Raw genomic sequence first — 21,978 nt, 5'->3', positions numbered from 1 at the left:
GTCAGACATTCTAGGCTAATTCCCATCCCTCAGGACATTACAAACACATCATGCTGCCATCTGTTAGGCTTAATGTCAAGAAATGGGGGGAGGCTTTTTGGTGTATTTTGTTTTGTTTTATGAAATAGTTGAGTGAGGTACAAACCAGTCCTCCAGAGTTTTTTTGGGTGATTCTAAAGGGTGTGTCACAAGCTAAATGTTTACAGAGCTTAATTTTAGCTATCTCCCTTTTCTTTTTCCAGCTTCGATAACAAACAGGTACTACATTGATAAACTGAAAACTGTAATGAAAGTCAATAATGTTATAAGATAACAAAGAAAAATTCATGACCCTGCAGCGACAATGGCACGTTTCTCTCATAGATTGATCACATGAGCCTACATGGGGTGTTTCTTATAACCGACAGAAATGGCCATCCAGCTCTATGAGCTCTTTGATCTGGCATGTTTCAACAACTGTTTCCTTGTGGCTTCCAGAGAACTGTGACTATCATTTAAATCCAAGAAGGGAATCTCCAACCCGTGGTGGGTAGCCATAAAGTTTTTATGAGTTTGAGAATAGAACTTGAGAAGATGAAAATATATACATGGTCACCATCTATTCAAGTTTGACCCTGAATGTATCTGCCACTTAGTCATTGTTAGATTTGATCTTATGCGCAAGTCAACCATTGCACAATGAAAAACGTACATTTTATCAAACCTCCCTCTTTTTCATTTCAACCTGAGATCATGGTATCAGTTGATGAGCATCAATCAAGGGAGCTTACTAAATTGCATTGTTCTCTCCATCTGAGGCTCTTCCAAATGATTTTGATAAGTGCTTCCAGGCACTCCATACTAGGAGAATATGCTATTTCAGACTCCAGCTATCATCCAAAGTTTGCCCTTGACCGTTCCCATGGCTCTTCTCTCGTATGGCTACTGTTATTTAAAATAAGATATGTTCTCAAGAATGCTAATCATGTGTTTTCCATACCCTTCCTAACTGAATTTGAGTAATGATTTTAAACATTTCCAGCCATGAGGGTATTATGATAATTTTCAGTTAAAAGATATTCTCTTTAAGTCAAAAGTCATCAGTTTAATGTATGTCTTAATCTATGCCAATTAAATTCTTTCTAGGTCTACTAAAGCATAAAAATGTTATATTTTTAAACTTCCTCAAATCTAAGTAATTCTATTTGTGAGTGTTCTGAAATTAAGAGATGACTAAAAGATGACTTACATCATTTATTTCTTCTAAAAGGAGAAAATGAAAATTTCTCAAATTCAGCAACAGTCCCAAAGACATTCTCCTTGCCTCACCTTGTTCCCTATCCTCTGCTCATCACAAAATAATCAGGATCATTTTTCTAAAGCCTAAGTTTTGTAATATACTTGTGGTGGTTGTTCGGGTCTGCAAGTCGGTTCTGACTCACAGGACCCCATCTACAGCAATGTGAAACACAGTCTGGCCTTACACCATCCTCACATTTGTTCTCAGGTTAGAGCCCATTGATTCAGCCACTGGATCAATCCATTTCGCCAAAGAGCTACTTCTTTTCTGCTGTCTCACTATTGTACCAAGCATGCTGTCCTTCTCCAAGGACTGGTCACTCCTGAAACATCTCCAGGTAACTGAGAAGAAGTCTCTCCATCCTTGCCTCTAAGGAGCATCTGACTTTACTTCATCCAAGACAGATTTGTGGTTCTTTGGTCCATCCATGATACTTTCAGTATTCTTCACAAACTCCAAAATTCACCCTCCATAGATTCTTTTTCATTCTTCTTCATTCAATGCCCAGTTTTCACATGCATAGGAGGCAATTAAAAATACCATAACTTGGGTCAGGCCCACCTTAGCATCCTTGCGTTTTCACGCGTTAACAACTTTAACGGATTCTTTTCTGGCAGACTTACCCCATGCAAAGCATCTTTGATCTCTGCTTCCATGAGTGCTGACTGTGGATCCAAGCAAGAATAAATCCTTGACAACTTCCATCTTTTCTCCATTGATCTTCATGTCCATTAATCGACTGGTCTATTTGTGAGGACTTTGGAGTTCTTTGCATTGATTGAGTTGTAATCTACTCAGAGCTGCAGTCCTTGATCTTCATCAGCAAGTGCTTGAAGGCATCCTCCGTTGCAGGTTGTGTCACCTGCGTCTAGCAGGTTGGTATCCAGCCTTGAGCCTCATTCTTTGCTGATGGCTTGCTCAGCACACAGGTTGACTAAGTGTGCTGAGAGGATACAGCCCTGGTGCACATACTTACTCTCCTTCAAACCTCTAATGGATTTCCCATTGTACCAGAGTAAACTTCTCCCTTTTCAGCATGAACCAAAAAGAATGAACCCCGTCTACATTTCCGGTATTATTAGGAAAAACACTAACATGTTCTACTTGTTCTCTAGGCTCTAGCCACACTGAAATTTTCTTAAAACTGGATATGCGATGGGCTGCCACCACCCTCCAGGTAAGCAGTTCAAAACCACCAGCCACTCTTCAGTTGAAAGATAATGGGGATTTCTATTCTCCTGAATAGTTACAGCCTGGGAAACCCACAGAGATGGTTTTACCCTGTTGTACAGGGTCATTGAGAGTGAGTTTGGTCCCCTGTTTCCACCACCACCCTGACATACCTACAAGAAACCATTAATCCAGTTCACAGTTCTATAGATTTTTGTATCCTGGATTTCACATATGGAAAAACATTGAACAACAACAACAAAACTAACAACAGTAAAACAGTAAAACAGAGACACACCTCAATGGAAAAGGAAGCAGACACTATTCAAGATTCAAGACACATTAAAAATGGGTCACAGGGGAGATGAAATGGTCAAGTGTTCAATTGTCACCTCAGTATGGCTGCCATGGAGGTCACAGTGGCTCTTGTGCATCTGGTCGCTATGACTCCATGTAGCACGGACAGCAAGGATCTTTTAAAGGAAGGAATAAACAAAAGCTTGCCTCTCTGTAAAAAACAAAACAAGAAAACCACTCAAACACTATGAGATTTCTCCTTGGTTTTATTTTTGTCTCCTTTGTTTGCTCTTGTATCTCCAAAGTCTAGAGCAGAGAATAGAACACAGAAAAACTTGATAAAATTTTGTGAATTAAACATGTCTCCTCCCCCCAACCCGCGATAAAACAAGTTACCCTAACCTGACTTCATCTAATTTTATTTCATTATCTTCTTTGATTTTCTTCATAGCACTTAGGTCCTAAGACTGTCCCCTTTTTCAAAAATCCAAAGACTTTCATATTAAAGGAAACAGGTGTGAGTACTGTAACAAGCTGAGGAAGGCAAGGAAGGGACGTGGAGGCAGTGGACTAGAAGGATGGCAGGTGTTAACCTGAGTGAAGGGGGAGATGGTAATACAAAAGAGGGAGGGGAAAAATCAAAGGAAATTGGCTAGGGCAAGTTATCAGTGAGTTAGATTAGTAGTTTTAAATACTGAATAAAAAATTATGATCTGATATGAACCCCCACCTAATTAACACCAACAAACATTATATTTAAAAGGACTATTCTCTTCATTTATATAACTGATCACTGGCAAATCGTATTCCTGTAGAGCAAAAACATTAATTTTAACCCATGTATACTATTTTAAATGGACCTTTCCCATCCTTTAGAAACACCATTGGTGCTGTCTGGCCATTATTCCCTTCTGTGTATTGAAATTATTACAATTCTGAAATGCCAATATCAAATCCAATTCCATATCCTATGTCTACCATCTTTTTACTGGTTAAATCTTTTGACTAGAATTTAGGCTTGGGGAGCAGACGGAAAAACATTTTTTATTTTACTAACATGACTGCCTCCACCGTGCAGTGGTGCTGGCTGGAGAGGTGGCTAACAGAAACCAGCCACCAGTGCATTTCTAGAGTCACAAGTCCAGCTCTCTGGCAAGCATACCGCAAATGTAACAGGGTTCTGAGATGACGCCAGTCCTCCCTCCTTCATTATTGGTCTTCCCTTGCTGAGTAGTTAGTCCTCTTGGGTGAGAAATCAATAAGATAACTCTTTCTTCAGCTGCTTTCCATTTGTACCCTCGTATACACTGGCATCCTGACTCCAAATACACAGAAGGTCACCCATGGCCTTCTCTGAGCCCTTGTTCTGCCTTTTCTCTTCCTCCTGCTGACGGGACATTTCTGTAAATAGCGTATATACTCGAGTATAAGCCGACCAGACTATCAGCCAAGGCACCTGATTTTACCACAAAAACTGCATTAAAATGCTGAAAAACTTGGCTTATACATGAGTATGTATGGTAGAAGTCTATGAAACCCAATAGGACAATTAAAATATTGACTCTTATTCCATGTAAAATACCTTGTGTTTTTCAAAATACTTTACTTGCTCAAGGCTCATTACATTTTCTGACCAATAAACTTCTGGTCAATGCTTTATGCATATGCATTTCAAAAAATCATTTTTCAGAACCTTTAATGCTTCAAAATGAAAACTAAAGCAATAGAAAATTACTATTTATGAAAATGGCAAAATGCTGTTTTTAATATAATACCCAATTCATGAAGTTTTGTGAATTCTCATTGGCCCTTGTGGTAATGTAATTTGTATCAATCATTTAGATTCCTAATTTTAGAAGGATATGTTGTTACATCTTCACACACTTCAAAATGTTCAAGCATTTTAGTCCCCCATCCCAGCAGGGAAAAGATATTACAACACTCATATGGACCCCCAGGGGAGAAGATGCCTTTTACTACTCTCCTAATAGGAGACATTAGACATAGTTTCTACACAGCCCCTGGGACCTAGGCCATGGGGCCTTGGAATACTGGGATATTAGACCCAGTGTTCAAGGTACACAACGTACGCCATAAGCCACACTAGAATTTGATGTGGAAACCCCACCAAGTGACTGGGCTCCACCTCAAAAGCACCTGTAGCCCAGGAGCTAAAGGCTGAAACTACATGATGTGTGAAGAAGCAGAAGACAGCTATACTAAGACCAAGACTATAGACCTGGCAGTAGACGGACTACCATATACTTAATACATCAACACCCTACTTGCTTTATCAAATATGTATTAACCTGATAGACCTGTTACTGCCAATGCTATTGAATGTTATTGTAAGTGTCACCTGACAACCAAGCCCATTGTTTGTGTAAATAGTGTCCAGTCACTTAAGGATTTGATCTGAATAAATCAATAATCCATGTATTTTGATTTGCAGCCAGGCTACACTTGTTTAATCTCTTTTTTTCTATTGTGCTTTAAATACACTAAAAACAAAATGATTTTTGCTCCCGGGAGATGAATGATAATATTCTCTAACATAAAATGGCAATATATTTCTAAGGTGAACCAGAGACCTATATAAATCATAGATATATGAATGACTTGGGGGCCCATACTTAGTCCTAACCCCAATCTAAGAACATTTAGTTCTTCTGACATTGCCCTGCTTGATACAGGCCCTCCTGAAGAGATCACAGGAAATATGGGAGTGTGGTGAAGAAACTAGATGGTGTCTGGCTATCAGAAAGAATGTTGTCTGGAGTCTTTAAGGCGTGTCTTCAAACAAGTAGCCATCTAAGTGAGACATCAACTAAGCCCACATGGAAGAAGCACACCAGCATGTGTGATCTAAGAATTTAATCCAAATCTGAAGGAGGGACTCGTGGAGGCCCCAAAATCCATTAGCAGGATCTACACATAGATTAAACCTCCGGTGATTTCCCCCTGAGCATCATTGAGGGATGGGAATAATGTAGTTGTTGAACCGAGTATTGTAGAGAGAATTATGGGAGATTTAAAATGCAACCTCTGGTTTGAATGGTTAAAGGCAACATCTGACTTGATACCTTTTTTGACACATCAAAAAGTACTAGCAGTTCAAAAAAAAGGGGAAGAGGAAATACATGGGGATGAAGCCTCGGGTGAATTCCCTCTGAACATAGACCAGGAGTGTGAAAGCACGTTGGAAAGTGGATTGTCACAGGTGTAACGAGGTTCAAATCTAGTGCCTTGTCATTTGATCGCGTTTTTGACTCATTTTAAGGTTACATTAGTTTTTAATACATTGTATGTTCTTTCCAATTATAGTTTTCCCACTGTTCTATTGTGTTATTTATTGTTAGTATCCTTTTGACCCTTGAGTCTATGTATGTATGTATGTACATATGTATGTGTGTGTATGTATGTATGTGTAATTTTCAGTATAAGAAACCCATCAGTGGGTGAATCCACAGAGACAACAATTGGAGTCTGAGTTCCTTGGAATGGAGCGTGGGAGGAAATGGGGAGCAATTGATAGGGAGGACAAGGGGAGCGAAATGTTCTAAAATTGACTGGGGTAATGTATGTAGAACACTTATCGATCTGACTGACTATTAAAATTTTATGATGTTTGGATTGCATCCCAATAAAAATTCTTTATATAAAGACAGAATCTACACAGCAGAACACACATCAATTCAGCAGATTCTACATGGGCAGTTCAATGGCATTCATTACATTTTCACCCTCCTTTTCTGAGCCGTCCTGCCGCCATTAACATAAACGAAGCTCCACCTACTTCAGCTAACCTGTTTTAATTTATGGTCATTCCTATGCCACAGTATACCTTCTGGACTATGGGTCTCAACTCTTCACACCTAAACATGGTCTCTACTGCGTCAGTGCAACTTCTAGGGCACGTGTCCCTTCCTGTTGGCGTATCCCATATAGTGCCTTTCATTGTAATCAGTCCCATTCACATTTTCTTATATATATTTGTACAGGAACCTTTTGCAATTAGCTGGCAAAGTCTTTTGTAGTGGAAGAACATGCACATGGAAATCAGGCACAATTATGTTCCAATAATAATTTCAAGACAAAGGCAGGTTTTAAAATAAAAAATCTCAATTGCTACAGGAAAAAAGGCATCTGATAGCTTTCAATTACACTTAGGATGAATAAAAATATCCCTTACTGAGTCAGTACCCCTCTCTGTACTCAACTTGATCCCCCAGGATTTGAGACCTTTTCCCTGTCCAGTGGAAAGGACAATATTCCCAGGCTCATTTGAGTTCTGGACATTGTTTCACCCTGATGCCTTACCTGGTCTCACTTTTCTTACACACGCACGCACACACGCACGCATGTCAATTCAGCCGAAGACTTGGGAGGAGTATGTGCAGATCTCCATAGCCCATTCTCTGCTACTGTCCCCGGAAGCTCTAGCTCCTGTGTCTACCTGAACTCCCAATTGTATATCCTCAACCCAGGGAGACCAAGCCCTCCACCTGTGTTTCCCAATTTTGTCTTAATAAAGTATGCTTTTCTCTTCTCCTCCTTTAATTATAAATCTCTTAGAGATAAATTGCAGTATGTAATTTTGAGTACAACAGCTTGGTAGAGGGACCAAAAATCTGACATAAGCTGTAGGCCTTGTCCAGCCTTGATCTCCAAGAGGAGTCCCTCGTCTAGTCTATGCACAGTCATCTTGGCCGCTCTCTTCCAGGTGCTGCCCTGGAGCGAGCATGTGGAGGAGCTCGGCCACGGCCCTGTGGCTCTCATGCTCTCCCAAGGGCACACCAGAACCAGTTGCCTTGGCATGGAGTCAGTTCTGAGTCATGGAACTTGGTGTGTACCAGAGTTGGAATGTGCCCCATAGGATTTTCTTTTTTTTTAAGCAAAAGGGAATAAATTCATTTGAGCCCATATGGGAAAACCTAGAGGGGCCCAGCATACCCTACTGTGTCACACCATTCCCTGTACCCCCATGTCCCAGAGGGACTCCCCTTGAGCTGAAACCCAAAGTCCCAGGACTGGCTGGAGGTGGGGAAACCCCATAAGATTTTCATTGACTGATATTTTGAAACTGGAAGGACAGGCCTTTCTCCAAAAGCATTTCTAGGTGGGCTCAAAGTGATACCCTCATGTTGTAAGCAAGCAAGACCAGAAAATAAATTGTATGATGGTAGAGAAGTCGTTTTCAACCTTCCTAATGCTGTGACCCTTTAGTACAGTTCCTCATGCTGTAGTGACCCCCAACCATAAAATTATTTTATTGCTACTTCATAACTGTAATTTTGCTACTGTTATGAATTATAATGTAAATATCTAATATGCAGGATGGGTTTTCATTGTTACAAATTGAACATAATTAAAGCATAGTGATTAATCACAAAACAATATGTAATTATATATTGTGAAATATTTATGTGTTTGCCAGTGGTTTTAGGTGACCCCTTTGAAAGGGTTGCTTGACCCCCAAAGGGGTCATGACCTACAGGTTGAGAACTGTTGTGCTAGAGGTCTCATCATATATCTATTGACTGTATTAAAAAAGAATGAGTCAGAAGCATTTGTTAAAATTGCAGCGTGAATAAATGAAAACAAATTATTACAGTTTAATTACTTTTAGCTTATGGTTGTCACTCTTACAGGATGGTGTTTGACTTTAGGAATGGACTAATGGGCGACATAAAGCTGCTACACCTTTGTTGACCTTGGTCCTGGTGAGTCAGATGGGCACTGCAGTTGGCTTTATTTGTTTGTAATACCCTGTGAGAACCATGATTATTGCTATATGATGGCTCCTTAGATGTATGGAAATAAATTCTTTCCTATGGTAGGTTGACCTTGAGGTAGAACAGGAACCTGAATTTCACCCTTCCATTGTAAACTGGGCTCTCCACTATTGTTTTCCCAGGTGTAAGGAGGAGTGGGTAGTCTGATATTTTCACTATAAATTGCACAGTGAATATATGTTGAACTGATGAAAGATCATGTCCAAACTTGTTTCTAAAATACCCCAGATTTCTATGTTCAGATATGAAACATGCAGGTTTTATAAATGCCTACAGCACATTAAAAAAGAGAATGACATTGCTTCTACGGTATATAGACTACGTTAATTTATGACTACACTAAGAAGAAAAGGTGTTTTCCCCTCTCTTTGAAAAATGTATCTCTTAAGTTTCAAGGATTATTTTTTGCAAGCTCACAGTCTATTTGTAATATACCCAAAAGGCATATATGTTTAAACAGTTGTACAAGACCATGAAGTGCCTGATAGAACTCCAGCTTGAAGGTCTTTGATGGGAACTAGCATTGCTAGTGACACTGTTTGTAATCTGTGGTGCTGGTTCTTAAACCATGACAATAAAAAGAAAATTCTGAACATTGTACAGAGTTTTCTGAATTTGACAACTTTTGTTGAGTCCAGAATAAATATGCTCTTTCTCTTAAAATAATTCATGCACATGTAGCCACATGTAACAAAGTTTATATGCTTGTAACTTTTGTGGCTATGTAGTAGTTCATTTTGTTAAATATTGATAAGTAAGTCATGACTGAAACCTGAAAATTACTGTTTCTCCAACTTCAGTCTGTTTCCCTCCATCTCTCCTACCCTGGACACTGGCTGTTAGTTGATTGTGAGAGAAAGAGGATGCTGTTTACATAAATATTTACACTCTCCTAAACCTAAGCCATGGTTATGCTTTGTCCCAGAGGGTGCTATGAGTCAGAATTGACTCCATGGCAGTGGATATTGTTCCTTTTTTTAAAAATTAAGCAGTCTTATTGGCATATAATTCACAAATCATAAAATTTAATAGTTCAATCATCTTTAAGAAGAGTTGTACAATCACCACAAAAATCAATTTTAGAACATTTTCTTCATTCTTGTACTCATTGTTATTAGCTCTACAATTCCCTCAGCCTGCCCTGTCCTGTCCTCCAGGAACCATTAATTCAGTTACTGTCTCTATAGATGTACCTCTTCTGGGTTTCATATACAGAAACAGTTTTAAAAAGGAAAAAGATAACAACAATAACAAAGTACAACAGAAAAGCTTGAATAAAAAGGAAAGCAGAAAATACTGAAAACTAGAACGCATGTAAAAGGGATCAAAAGGGAGATCAAATAAAAGGTGTCCAATTTTGATATTGCTGCATCTGCAGTTATCTTCTTTCCAATGCATTCTGCATGATCGCAAGGTTAGTCCCATCCCTCGGGTCAGGGGAGATTCACCAGGGGCAGAAGTCACAAGTGTTCTCCCCCTTCCCCCTTTGTTTACTGAAACAACAGTTTGTCAAAAAGTAGATCACATAGCAAGATATTCCATTAACAACATTAACAACAACAGCCAAATCTATCCCCATCGAGTCAATTCCGCTGCATAGCAGTCCTCTAGGACAGGGTGGAAGTGCCCAGAGCATTTCTCAGGTCATACAGGATCACTACGACTCAGAACTGACCCAATGGTGACCGGTTTTAAGGAGCCTGGTCACACCCACAGGGGCTGTTATGAGTTGCATCCCCTCGATGGCAGTGAGTTTAGGTTTTCGTTTGGTTGACAATGGTTAAATGTGCAGCTACTAACTGAAAAGTTACCAATTCCAAACCATCCACTGGTGCTGTACAGATTTGCAGCCTTGGAAATCTGGTCCCTCTGATTAAAAATCAACCCCAACGCAGTTGGTTTGGTTTGAGTTTTGTGACACAATAGTTAAGCACTCAGCTGCTAACGGAAAGGGCAGAGGTTTGAACCTACCAACTGTTTCCCAGGAGAAAGCTGTGGGAATCTGCCTTTGGAAAGATTCCAAACACTTCACTAGGACCCCGGAACAGGTTTTCCCAACCTGTAGTGTGTATGCAAACAAATGCACATCTTTCTCTCCCAGAGTGGCTAGTAGGTTCCAGCTGTCTAAATTTTGGCTAGCAGCTGAAAACTATGTCCCCTCAATGGTCCCTAAAATATGAATAGGTGGCATGGTTGGTTAAGCCCTCAACTATGAATCAGACTGAGGGAGATTTGAACTCACCCAAAGAAGCCCCAGTGGCATAACGGTTAGGCATTGGGCTGCTAACTGCAAGGTTAGCAGTTTGAAACCACCAATCTCTCCTCGGGAGAAAGACAAGCTGTTTACTAGGTTGAACCCAGAGGCAGTTCGACCTAGTTCTATTGGGTCATGACGAGTCCGCATGGCTTGTCATGGCAGTGAGGTTGGAGCTTGGGGAGGCAGCTCAGTAGAAAAACCCAGTGATCTGGTCAAGGCCTGGAAAAAATCTATAGAGCCCAGTTCTACTGTGTAAAACACAAGGGGCTGCCCACAGTTCCAGGGAAAATTCCATGATCTTTTCATTGCATTCTTCCATGAACTTTGGAATCTGCCTGGTCAGGAGCTGCCATAAGAATTGACTTAACAATAACCATTTTGTAATTTTACGAACATATGAAGTCAATTATAAATTATCTTTTTATGTTACTTTACTAGAGCTTACTCTTCAAATTAAAAGCCAGAATGAGGGCAGTGAAACACTTTGTTGAAGAGGACATGTTCAAGAATGGCCAACGTTTCGTGGGATTAAAAGTAAGTGACTCCGTGATGATAAAAAGAAAGGTTATGACTCTATTGTTTAAAGACGTTTCACATAAAGAGAGACTTACACTGAAGCATTGTATCAGATAGTTGGTATTAAAGAGTCACACGATACTTCATTTGCATGCTGGTTCCAATAGTAGCTGCTAAAATTTTCTTTTATGAAGCCCTCCTTCCTTTGCCACATGCTTTCCAATGAAATCTCCGATGGAGAAAAGTAGCCAGATCAGAGTTTCCAGAAGAGAATCTCTGTTAAATTACAAAAGGCACAGTAGTTGTGCTAGATATGAGAAACAAAACAAAACAAAGGGTTGGAAATCAGGAGCTGACTCCCTGTTATCATTGAGATCAAACTTTTCAAAGCCTATTGTCTCCATAACAAAATTACATTTTAAGTTAATCTTGAGTAACATTTCAAAGCTATTTAAACTGGAATGCTTAGACACATCTGATTTTTTAAAAATATGTAGCTAAACAATGATAAATCACACTGTATTGCTCCAGAGACAAGAGATAAAGGACTATTACTTGTTCTATTTTGGACAACAAAAAAGACATGGCAAAAGGAAACATGGAAACTGCCTTCATGGCAAAATATTTCCAAGGACATTTAAAATGGATTGGCCTGGTGACAAAGTGGGTGAACCATTGGACTGCTAACCTCAATGTTAATGGTTCAAACCCAGCAGCCACCGTGTGGAAGAAAGACGAGGCTGTGTAGTCTTGGACACCATCAGGGGCACTTCTACTCTGTCCGATAAGGACATTGTGAATTAGAATCAACTTGAAGACAGTGGGTTTAATTTTGGGGTTTAGCTCCCTTATTAAAATCAAGTAAGGACGAATTTCTGTTAGGTGATGTAAATCCAAGTTGCCATGTATTAAACACCTCTGGGCACCCTACATACCTCATTTCACATACATTTTAATACGTTTTTATAAGGTAGTGATTATTATCTTTATATTGCAGATCAGGGAACTGAGATTGTGAGAGCAATTCCGAGAATTCACACTATGTCTCTCAAGTTAATTCTCTTTCCACATCATCTAAAGAAGACCCAAATTATTCTCACAACTGGTCCAATAGAAAAGATTGAAGCTATCAAGGATTTCAGCGTGTTGAAGTCCACAGGGCTGCATGGCCTTGGGCAAACCTGCTGCCAGAGACCTCTGTAGAGCGTTAAAAACCAGGGACATGACTCTGAGGACTAAGGTGAGCCGGACCCAAGACATAGTACTTGTTATTGCTTCATAGGCATGTGAAAATTGGGCAGTGATGAAGGAAGACCAAGGAAAAATTGATGCATTTAGATTGTGGTGTTGGAGAAAAATACTGAAAGTCTCATGGACTCTTTGAAAGGCCAACCAATCTCTCTTGGAAGAAATCTGGCCAGAATGCTCCTTAGAGGCAAGGTTGACATGCTTTGGCAGTCAGGGGAGAGGCCGAAAAGAAATCCAAGTAGTGCCCACACTCAACATTGAGGAGCCCTGTTGTACAATGGTCTGCCGCTTGCTGTGCACCAGCAAGTAGGGCATTGCCACCAACAGGGTGGGCAGAGTGACCTTCTGTGTCATGTTCTTCCTAAGGTATGCCACTCACTACTACTTGCACAAGTGCAAATAGGCGCTCTTGGGGCTGAGTGCACATGTGCAGAACGAACTCTGGAGAGATCCACAGGTGTGCACAGACCTCCTTCATGTACACTGTCCCCCTAAGAGGGGCTACACTAGAAAAACTGGATTTTTTCAAAGCTATGTATTTAATTTTTTTTTTTACAAACAACCTGATCACCTTCAAAATAATCCCCAGTCCCCTTAATATATTTGTCAAACCTGTGATTCCATTCTTGGAAATATTTTTCAAACTTGAATGAGGTGCTTGATGCTCACATAGTGGGGCAAAAAGCTTACTGTACTAGCTCAGCCCACTGGAGATATTTGTCTGGTTTTTTTTGTGGGGAAGGCAGGGGTTCCTCCCTCATGCACACAGACCCTCGAGGACAGGCCTGCAGAGGGATGTGTGCAGCATTGCACAGATGTCCCAGACCCTACTGAAGGACACTGGCAAAGGCATGAGTATGCAGAGACACACACACTTGGCACATATGAAATGAAGTAAAATTGAACTCTTGTGGTTAGCCAAATGGCATCGACCGGCAAGTGGACAATACCCTAAAAATAACCCCACCCCCACCAAATTAAAGAGAAAAACAAACCACCTCCCCTCTAATTAAACCTCTTTTAACTGCCTAGATTTCTATATGTCAGGCAACCCTTCTTGATCAATAAACACCTTACATTGTAGGAGTCAATCAGACATTGCTTCTGCCTCCTGTCGATAACAGCCAATGGTTTCTAATACTCCACTGGGTGCTCGCTGATTCTCACATCCTCTGCCTGAATAAACCTCGAACAATAAAGAGGGGAATTACAAGCTGATTTATTCAGAAGCGGCTCACAACAGACTTGTCAAACCTGACCTCCAGTGTATGCCACAGACAACTTGTATTCTTCGTTATCTACACATTTCAAAGGGCCTACCAGTTTTCTATACTATCAGGCCAGTTGATAGAGTTGGAGGAATGAGGCTGGCAGAACCAAAGGCCATGATCATGAAGATGCTCCTGTATCAGAACCAACTTTATGGGGATCAATATCCACCTAGCAACCCTGGTGGTGTAGTGGCTATGCCCTGGGCTGTGATTCACATGGTCAGCAGGTGGGGGCCCCCCGCAGAAAGACTGAGCTTTCTTCTCCTGTGAAGCGTCACCGTCTCAGAAACCCACAGTGGCGATACTTTGAGCTAGTATTCACTCAATGGCAGTGAGTTTTCAGTATTAACACAAATCCACCTAAAATGACCTCACATCCCAAGTGTGAAAAAGCGTAGGCCAAGCAGCTATACCAAGGGGGCCTTGAACAAGATATGGATGTATTTCTCTTTCACGTAACAATCTGCTCCTTTATCTTTCAAGATGTCTTCTTCTAAGGAGATTGTCCCCAAAGTCGCTGTTTCTGGGAACATAGAATGAGGAAACCTAGAGTTAGCAACTTATCTTTAAAGAAATTGTAGCATTCTCAGTGCTGGGTTGTCATCCACAGGGGAACGAGCAAGGCTCACCCACGTGATTTGTAAGAAGACAGAGATAAACCACACACACACCACACACACACACACACACACAAACACACACACACACACCACCCCCCCCCCCATCCCCAGCTAAAGTTTCGTTAAAGGATAGGATGATTTTCAAAGAAAGGCAGCGGGTCTTCCTCCAGAGGACAGGACACTTTTAGTATAGACTAGTTTTGTCTCAAGAGCACAGAGCGTCCCCTCAAGTCATGAGAGAGGACCTTGTCTAGGGGAATGTTTATTGTTTTAAAGGCATACACAAAGGAGGACACGGAAGCTCCACAGATGGTCAAGCAGTTCTTTATTCAGTTGTTCAGTTTTTCCTTGGGTCACCTACATATTTTTCAGCCTGGTAGCTTTGCAGTTACCCACTGGGCTGCTAACCGCAAGGTCTGCTAGAGAAAGGGTTTTTCTACTCTCGTAAAGACTTCTGGTCTCTGAAACTCATAGGAGCAGCTCTACCCTGTCCTGTAGGGTGGTTCTGATTCAGAATTGACTGGATGGCAGTGAGTTTGTTTTGGTTTTATGGTCCATGTCGGGATGTTTCAGATTTATCTCAGGCTACAGTTCTGTGTTAGGAAGCTCACCCAGCATCCCCCTGGGCCTGGCCTAAAGGCCATCCTTCTTAGCAGGCTTGTTCTCTCAGGAGCAATAGTTCACCCATAGCAGGCAGAATGGTCATTCCCTAAGTAGACAGAAGTATCTTTCTTGTCCCTGTCAGCAATGACCTAGGAGGTGCATACATCATCTTAGTTTGTAACACACTGAAGTCACATCTGTCTTCCCAAGTGAAGCTGGGAAACATAGGGCCTCGCTGGCCCACCATAAAAGTGGGCGGAGCAGCTGAATGCATGGACATGGCTAAGTTCACATTAGCATAGATATTGGGGGGGGGGACATCAAGTGGCTAATGTATTAAAAGGTGTGAAATCTTTAACCACAAAACAAAGAACCCAGACCACTGAAGAGGTTGAAAGTTATTGCTAATTTGTATAAATCAGAAATGACTGTAGTGTATCTGAGACAGTGATCCGTGCGAAGCTTAAAAGCCTCCGTCGTGAACTTACAAGCATAATTTGGGGACCTCAGAATCAATTGTTTGGTTTTCCATTATTATTCATGGGAAAATACGTTCAGTGCTGGAACTTATTTCAGTGTCTGACATGAACTTAGAACGAATTGAGTTCGACAACTGAGCCATCACTATATTGACTCATGCAATTAAATGATGAATTTAAACCCCAAATATCCCAACTCACTGCCATCGAGGCAATTCTGACTCACAGTGACCAGAGAGGACCCAGTAGAACTGCCCCTGTGGGTTCCCAGACTATAAGTGTTTCCCTGTGTAGAAAGCCTCGTCCTTCTCCCATGGAGCAGCTGGTGGTTGTGAACTGCTGACTTTGCTGTTTGCAGCACAGATTGTATTCATTGTGCCACCAGGGCTCCTAAGTGATAAATAGGTGTGATAGTACACGTATATGTGAAGGTATCGATGACAAATTAGAATTTCAGGCTTTCCTTAATTTATTTAGAAAAAAGTGATCAGAAACACTGAACTTCAACATGCGCTGTGACATTCAAGTCAATCTAAGCACAATATGAAACTAGAATAGATTAAGCCAACATACATAAAAAAGGTGATTAGAACCAGCTGCGATTTTTAATCACTAATGAATGATAAAAGGACGCTAGCACACAAAAGCAAGCTTGCAGAGAAATGCTTGTTGTTAATCTTGAAATATTAGTGAGGAGAGGCAATTTTCCATTGAGTCACTGGAACGTGTCATGATGCGGTTTGTATCCTGAAGTAATACAGCCTAGACAGGTAGAAATTTAGAGTGTTCACTTCACATGCTCATTTTTTACTTGATTGAAGTCTTCTTGTCTTTATAAAAATTTTCTCAAACATGGTGAGGTGCACAGATTATCAATGATCACGTTTACTGCAGAAACACTCTCTTTCCCGTCGAGGATAATAGGAGAAAAAAACACAAACATTAGTTTAAGACCGTTATATTTAAACAGAAAAGTAATTAATGTAGGGGTAAGCTTTAGTATTTTACATCCTTAGGTAGTTGCCCTTGAATATAAATTTTAGGAAATTAAAAGGATCTCCTTTCAGAGTAGCTCAAGGGACTTTTTGTAAAGCAAAATACGGAATTTCCAAAAAAGCCTATTCCTTAGGTAAAGAAGAAGCATAATTGTTCGGCTGCTGGCTTCTGTGAAATGAAAGCCTAGAGAATTTGTTGGGAGGCAGAATATAAAGCTAGTGCTGCGGTCGGAAGGCAGACAATGATCCGCAGGTTGAATTAAACATGCGTGTTTGAATTTAAGGCAAAATCCCCAGCCTGTAATATCACTTAAGAAACAACTCTGTCTTGGACATAAGCAGAGAAAAACCTGCCCAGAGACGGTTCCTGCTAAATTCCTCTTTAGTCCCACCAGGTAGACACCTTCCTGGGTAGGTAGACCGGATGTGTGTCACAGAGGACATTGAGAGCCTGCTTTTCTCTCCTGGAAATGAGGAGCACTTTCCAGTTTTCTTCTCTGGAGGTCACAGGGCGTGTGCTTCCGAACATCCTCCTGTGACACCTGGCCGCTAGAGCGTGCATGGTTGCCACGGTGAGAGGCTGACTCACAGTCACCTTTTCTCGTCTTCCACCAAACCTGAACCACGTATAAAAGCAGGGAGGTTAGAGGATTCCAAGCTTTATTTGTACTCGAATCTCCAGCTCTCATTGAGCAGGCACAACTAGGCTAATTTTTCAGTGTCTTTGTCTTGTAAACGACGTTAGAGCAGCGTTGTTGCCATGGCTGTTAGGTCCCTTGCAGTTGGTTCCGACTCAAAAGAACTCTGTGCAACCGAGCAAAACACAGCCCAGTCCGGAGTCATTCTCACAATTGTTATGTTTGAGCCCGTTGTTGCTGTTTCTGTGTTCAGTTAGTTAGTTTATTGTGCCAACCTGGCCGGGTTGGGGTTAATTGAAGGGCAGAGGGATAAATGGCTCAGTGAGCCTCACCTTTCTGGTTCTCGGGTCTCTTGCTTTGTGATGGTTGCACCAGGGTGCAGCTGTCTTAGCCAGTTCATTGCTTCAGCTTGCAAGGTTCACTTTCTGCAAGACATCCCCAAGGAAAAGCCACATGGACCTACCCCGATGCAGCCCTGGGTGCTGGAGAAGCCGTGTGGAGACTCCTGCCAGTGCTGAGATGTTTACACATTCATTGACTCAGGTTTCCTCCTGCAGTCGGCATCATTTCGTATGTTTTGTGAGATGGAGGAGGACTTTGTGGATTGGTGTTGGACATATGAGTTACTGGGTTAATGTTGGACTCATGGGCTTGGGCAGCACTGGGTTGTGATCTTTTCTTGATATGCACTTACCCTTATATAAAACTCTCTCTTATACGTGAGTTTCTGTAAATTAGCCAGAATAACACGTGTGTCCATCCATCTCATTGAAGGTCTTCCTCTTTTTGCTGCCCCTCTACTTTTCCCAGGATGTAACACCTCCTGACATAAGTCTAAGAAGTATTCTGGATGCACTTCTTCCAAGACATATTTGTTTGTTCTTTTGGAAGTTCATGGTACTTTCAACATTCTTGGCTAACCATAATTCAATTACAATGTTCCTTATTCATTCTCCAATATTCAGAAGCATATGCAGTGATCGAAAATGCCACATCGTGGGTCAAGTGCACCTTAATTCTTAAAGTGACATCTTTGATCTTCAATGTCTTAAAGAGATCTTGTGCAACAGATTTACCCAATGCATTACATCATTTGATTTATTGATTACTTCTTGCACACGTGCTGATTTTCAAGGGAAAAAATTGAGAACAGTATTCTATAAAATAAGAGTATAATCACTTTATTCTATAAAAATAACAGTATAAGTGCCTTTTAATCTTCAATGTCTTCCTATGTTTAGAATGAGGTAGGGTCCAACTTTGTTTCTCTTTCCACTGACCCACTAAAACATTTCACTTTTTTTATACTACTTTGGGAATGAAGTGAATCTAAAATCAATTCATTTAAATTTCTACTATCTTTATGTATACTTAAGGAGCTTTACAGGGGTTACTAATCACAAGGTGGGCCACTCAAACCCATCAATTGCACTGCAGGGGAAAGGTGAGTCTATCTACTGCAGTAAAGAGGTACAGTCTGGGCAGTCTATATATGGGCACCCTGCGTCAGAGTTGACTTGAAGGCAATAGGGCCTACATATATTTGAGATATGAGCAGAGAAATAAGGCAATTATCTGGAAAATGCAGAAGTGCACATAACTCCTTGGGTACACTGTAGTCTAGCTTTGTCCATGTCTTTATCATACTGCCTGGACCCACCTGGCCCTTTGACTGCAACCACTTTGCCCCAGGGTCACCTTTACTGCCCTTCAAATCTCCAAGTGATTTTATCTCATAAACATTTCCAACCTGTCTTAGTCTGTAAAGTGCCTATTAGCCCTGTTACCTTATTCTCTGCATGCCCATGTTTTTCTGCTTTCCCCCACTAGACCCCTAAGCTCCTTAAGGAAACAGACTCAGCTGGGTTTCCCCCACTAGACCCCTAAGCTCTTTAAGGAAACAGACTCAGCTGGGTATACTCAGAAAACAAACTCTCTGGCATGGAGACGATGCCAATTCATAGGGACCCCAGAGGACAGGGCAGATCTGACGCTGTGAGTTTCTGAGATCGTAACCCGTACAGGAGTAGAAAGCCCCGTCTTTCTTCCACAGAGCGGCTGCTGGTTTTGAACTGCTGACTTTGAAGCTCACAGCCCAATGTGCAACCACTGCTCTGCCAGGGCTCCTCAGCTTGGTATAGCTAATGCTAAATGTGGCACCCAGCCCATAGGAAATATTTAATAGAGGATATTGCACTTACCTGAGCTAGTAAAGATATTTTAATGCTCTGTAGCCAAGTTAGGTTGTCCCAAATTTTCATGTATCACATCACAAAAAAAGCTCAAAGTTGAAAAATTATATGTAGGAAAGGAAATTCAGAAGACAATTGCCTGTAGAATAAATGAGTGGTAAAAAAAAACGTACAAAAAGTGGAGCACAAAACTTCGCTTTGGGTGGCAATTGAGCTGTAAGAGCCCCAATAAAATGATGTAAAAACAATGTACCTGCACCAAAGCAGTTTTAAAACAAAGAGATTTGACATACACGTGTGTAAAACATTGAAATAGGTATCGTTCAGATCTTTGTACCAGCCATCAGTATAATGGTTGTTGTTAGTTTCGGACACGTAGTGATTCCAGGTGTATAGAGTAGACCTGCTCCGCAGGGTTTTCAAGACTTCAAGATTTCAAAATGACACGATCTGCTTCCCAAGGGAGCCCTGCTGGTTGCTTCAGAATCTCCAAACTTTACAAGAGGCCGTCATGCAAGTAACCTTAGTGAGGAAATGGAGTGTGGTACATGATTTTAAAATGTTTGTTTCCTATAAGAGACATTATTTTCTTAGGGCGAAGTAATCAAGTAACAGTCATCGTAAGGCTTTAAGAATATGCAAGGTATGGTGATGAGGCAAATTATGCATGTGGGACTTTCAGAACGCTCTTTCTTATACGAACCGTAAGTTTAGAAAGCGAAGAAGCCATTTTGTGATATACACTCGATCCAGCATGTTGTATTGAAATGTACAGGACATGTACAGGATCCCTGTTCTGTTGTGATTTGGGGTCATTGTTTGGGAAATGTCAAGGGGTTTCATAGAAGTCAGAACCAGATCTTTACAAATTCTCACAGAACAGTATTTTGCCTAAGCATTTTTGCTTAAGCATTAAGATCCATTCCAGAGACTGAATGCTTCAAAGTCCAATGGCACTTGACCAGTAAGAATGCTTGAATAAGAGTTAATGGGATCTGCAAGGTACGAGATAAATGAAGTTGACTGGGTTTTAAAACAAAATGAAAGAAAGAACTGTACAGAAATCTAGGAGTCCACACTGGAGGCAGCACAAGCCAATCTGTCCTTATGACGTGCTCTCGCGAGCCTCCTGGCATCGTTAGAGATAACATTCTACATGCAATAATATCCCGAGATGTGAATGTTGCTTTGACATGTCTATGAGTTTATTCTCATTTAAAAACAAAGGAGGAGGGCAGTAGGGAGGGAGAATGGAGATGGAGATGATACCTACACACCGTGAATGGACCAAGACTCCCAGACTTGGGTGTCATCCCCCTACGCCCAATCTCAGCTCTCCAAGGGATTTCCACCCACCCAATTTTCTGTTAAACAAAATCCCCAGCAGTAAAGGTGCTGTGGACAGTCGCTGCGATTTTGAACAATGGGGACGGGAGGGGAAAGTCCAAAAACAGGTATTGGGGATAGAAATGGGGGATGAGGAGGGATGAAATGTGGGTGAGACTAGACTCTGGGAGGACAGCGTTGGGCAGTAAGAAGTGAAGTGCACCAGTCTGCGGGTACCCCTCGTGACTGCTGCTGGCCACGTCCCTCGGGACCCCAGAGAGCCCCGTGGTTTGTTCTGAAGTCCATTTGCCATTCTCCAAAGACCCCACAGGCCTAACTCCAAGTCCCCCGGCTCCTCTTCTTGTGCCCTTCTCCTTGACGCGTCTCCGGCTGCTCTTCGCTGAGCTGACTAATCTCCGCAGCCTTCTTCAGATTCTTTATCTTCTTGGCTTCCTCGTGGTTGCAGCGGAGCCAGGCTGGTCAGAGTGGCTGCAGGGGCTGCATGGCAGCCTTGCAGAGCGCTGGGGAGCGGGGCGGTGTCCTCCAGGGGCATCTTTTCAAGTGACTGGCTTGAGGCCTCTGCCTCTTCTGCTTCAGCTGCATCTGGCTGTTCTGGAAAGGTCTGGTTCACCACCTTCAGGCCTACATGGGGTCGCAGGAGCAGTGGCTTCAGGACTCAGTCCTGGGGGCAGTTCTGGTTTATTAACAAAACCTTCACACACTTGTTCTCATACCCCGAGCTTCCAGCCCGCTCCCTTCCCCTCAGAGAGTTGCCTCTCCTTCCACTTCCTGCGTGTTCAGGAGCATCTTCCCCGAGTTCTCAGGCATACCCATTTTATCCTCTTTGTTTTGGGAAGTCCTTTCAGTATCTCCTCCTCAGGCCTGACCACGCACCCTGGGAGCTCCTCTTGTGGCACGGAGCCTTCCTTCCCCCTCCGCTGTTTCCGCCAGGTTCCATCAGGTCTCTGTGTGGAGGCGATGTACTTGGCCGCGGTCTGGTCAGTTCCATAAGGAGTCGCCATCTTCTTGAATTTTTTTTTAATGTAAAATTCTCCCTTTTCTTTAAGTTGGCAATAAATGCTTGTGTCGTCCAACTTGCTCTGGATGAACAAAGCATATTGCAGTCTTCCACATGTTGCCTATCTACTTAACACCTGGGAGCAGAAATGCAAGGATTGCCTATTGGTGCAGTGGTCAGCTGAGAACAGAGTTTACAATGTTGTCAGGCCTGAACACTTGTGGTCATGAACAGGTCTATACCCTTTGCTACAGGAAGAGCTTGCTTAATCTTT

General features: G+C 41.8%; 1 pseudogene; it reads right to left on the bottom strand.

The window, feature by feature from the left end:
• Positions 1-21,708, bottom strand: part of LOC142442281 (partner of Y14 and mago-like) — a 37,384-nt pseudogene extending 15,676 nt beyond the window's left edge.
• Positions 21,709-21,978: the final 270 nt, after the last annotated feature.

The sequence above is a fragment of the Tenrec ecaudatus genome, chromosome 3 (assembly GCF_050624435.1).
Source record: "Tenrec ecaudatus isolate mTenEca1 chromosome 3, mTenEca1.hap1, whole genome shotgun sequence".
Taxonomy (NCBI): domain Eukaryota; kingdom Metazoa; phylum Chordata; class Mammalia; order Afrosoricida; family Tenrecidae; genus Tenrec; species Tenrec ecaudatus.
Note: the sequence above shows the minus strand (reverse complement) of the source record. Positions and strands in the feature narration are given on the sequence as shown.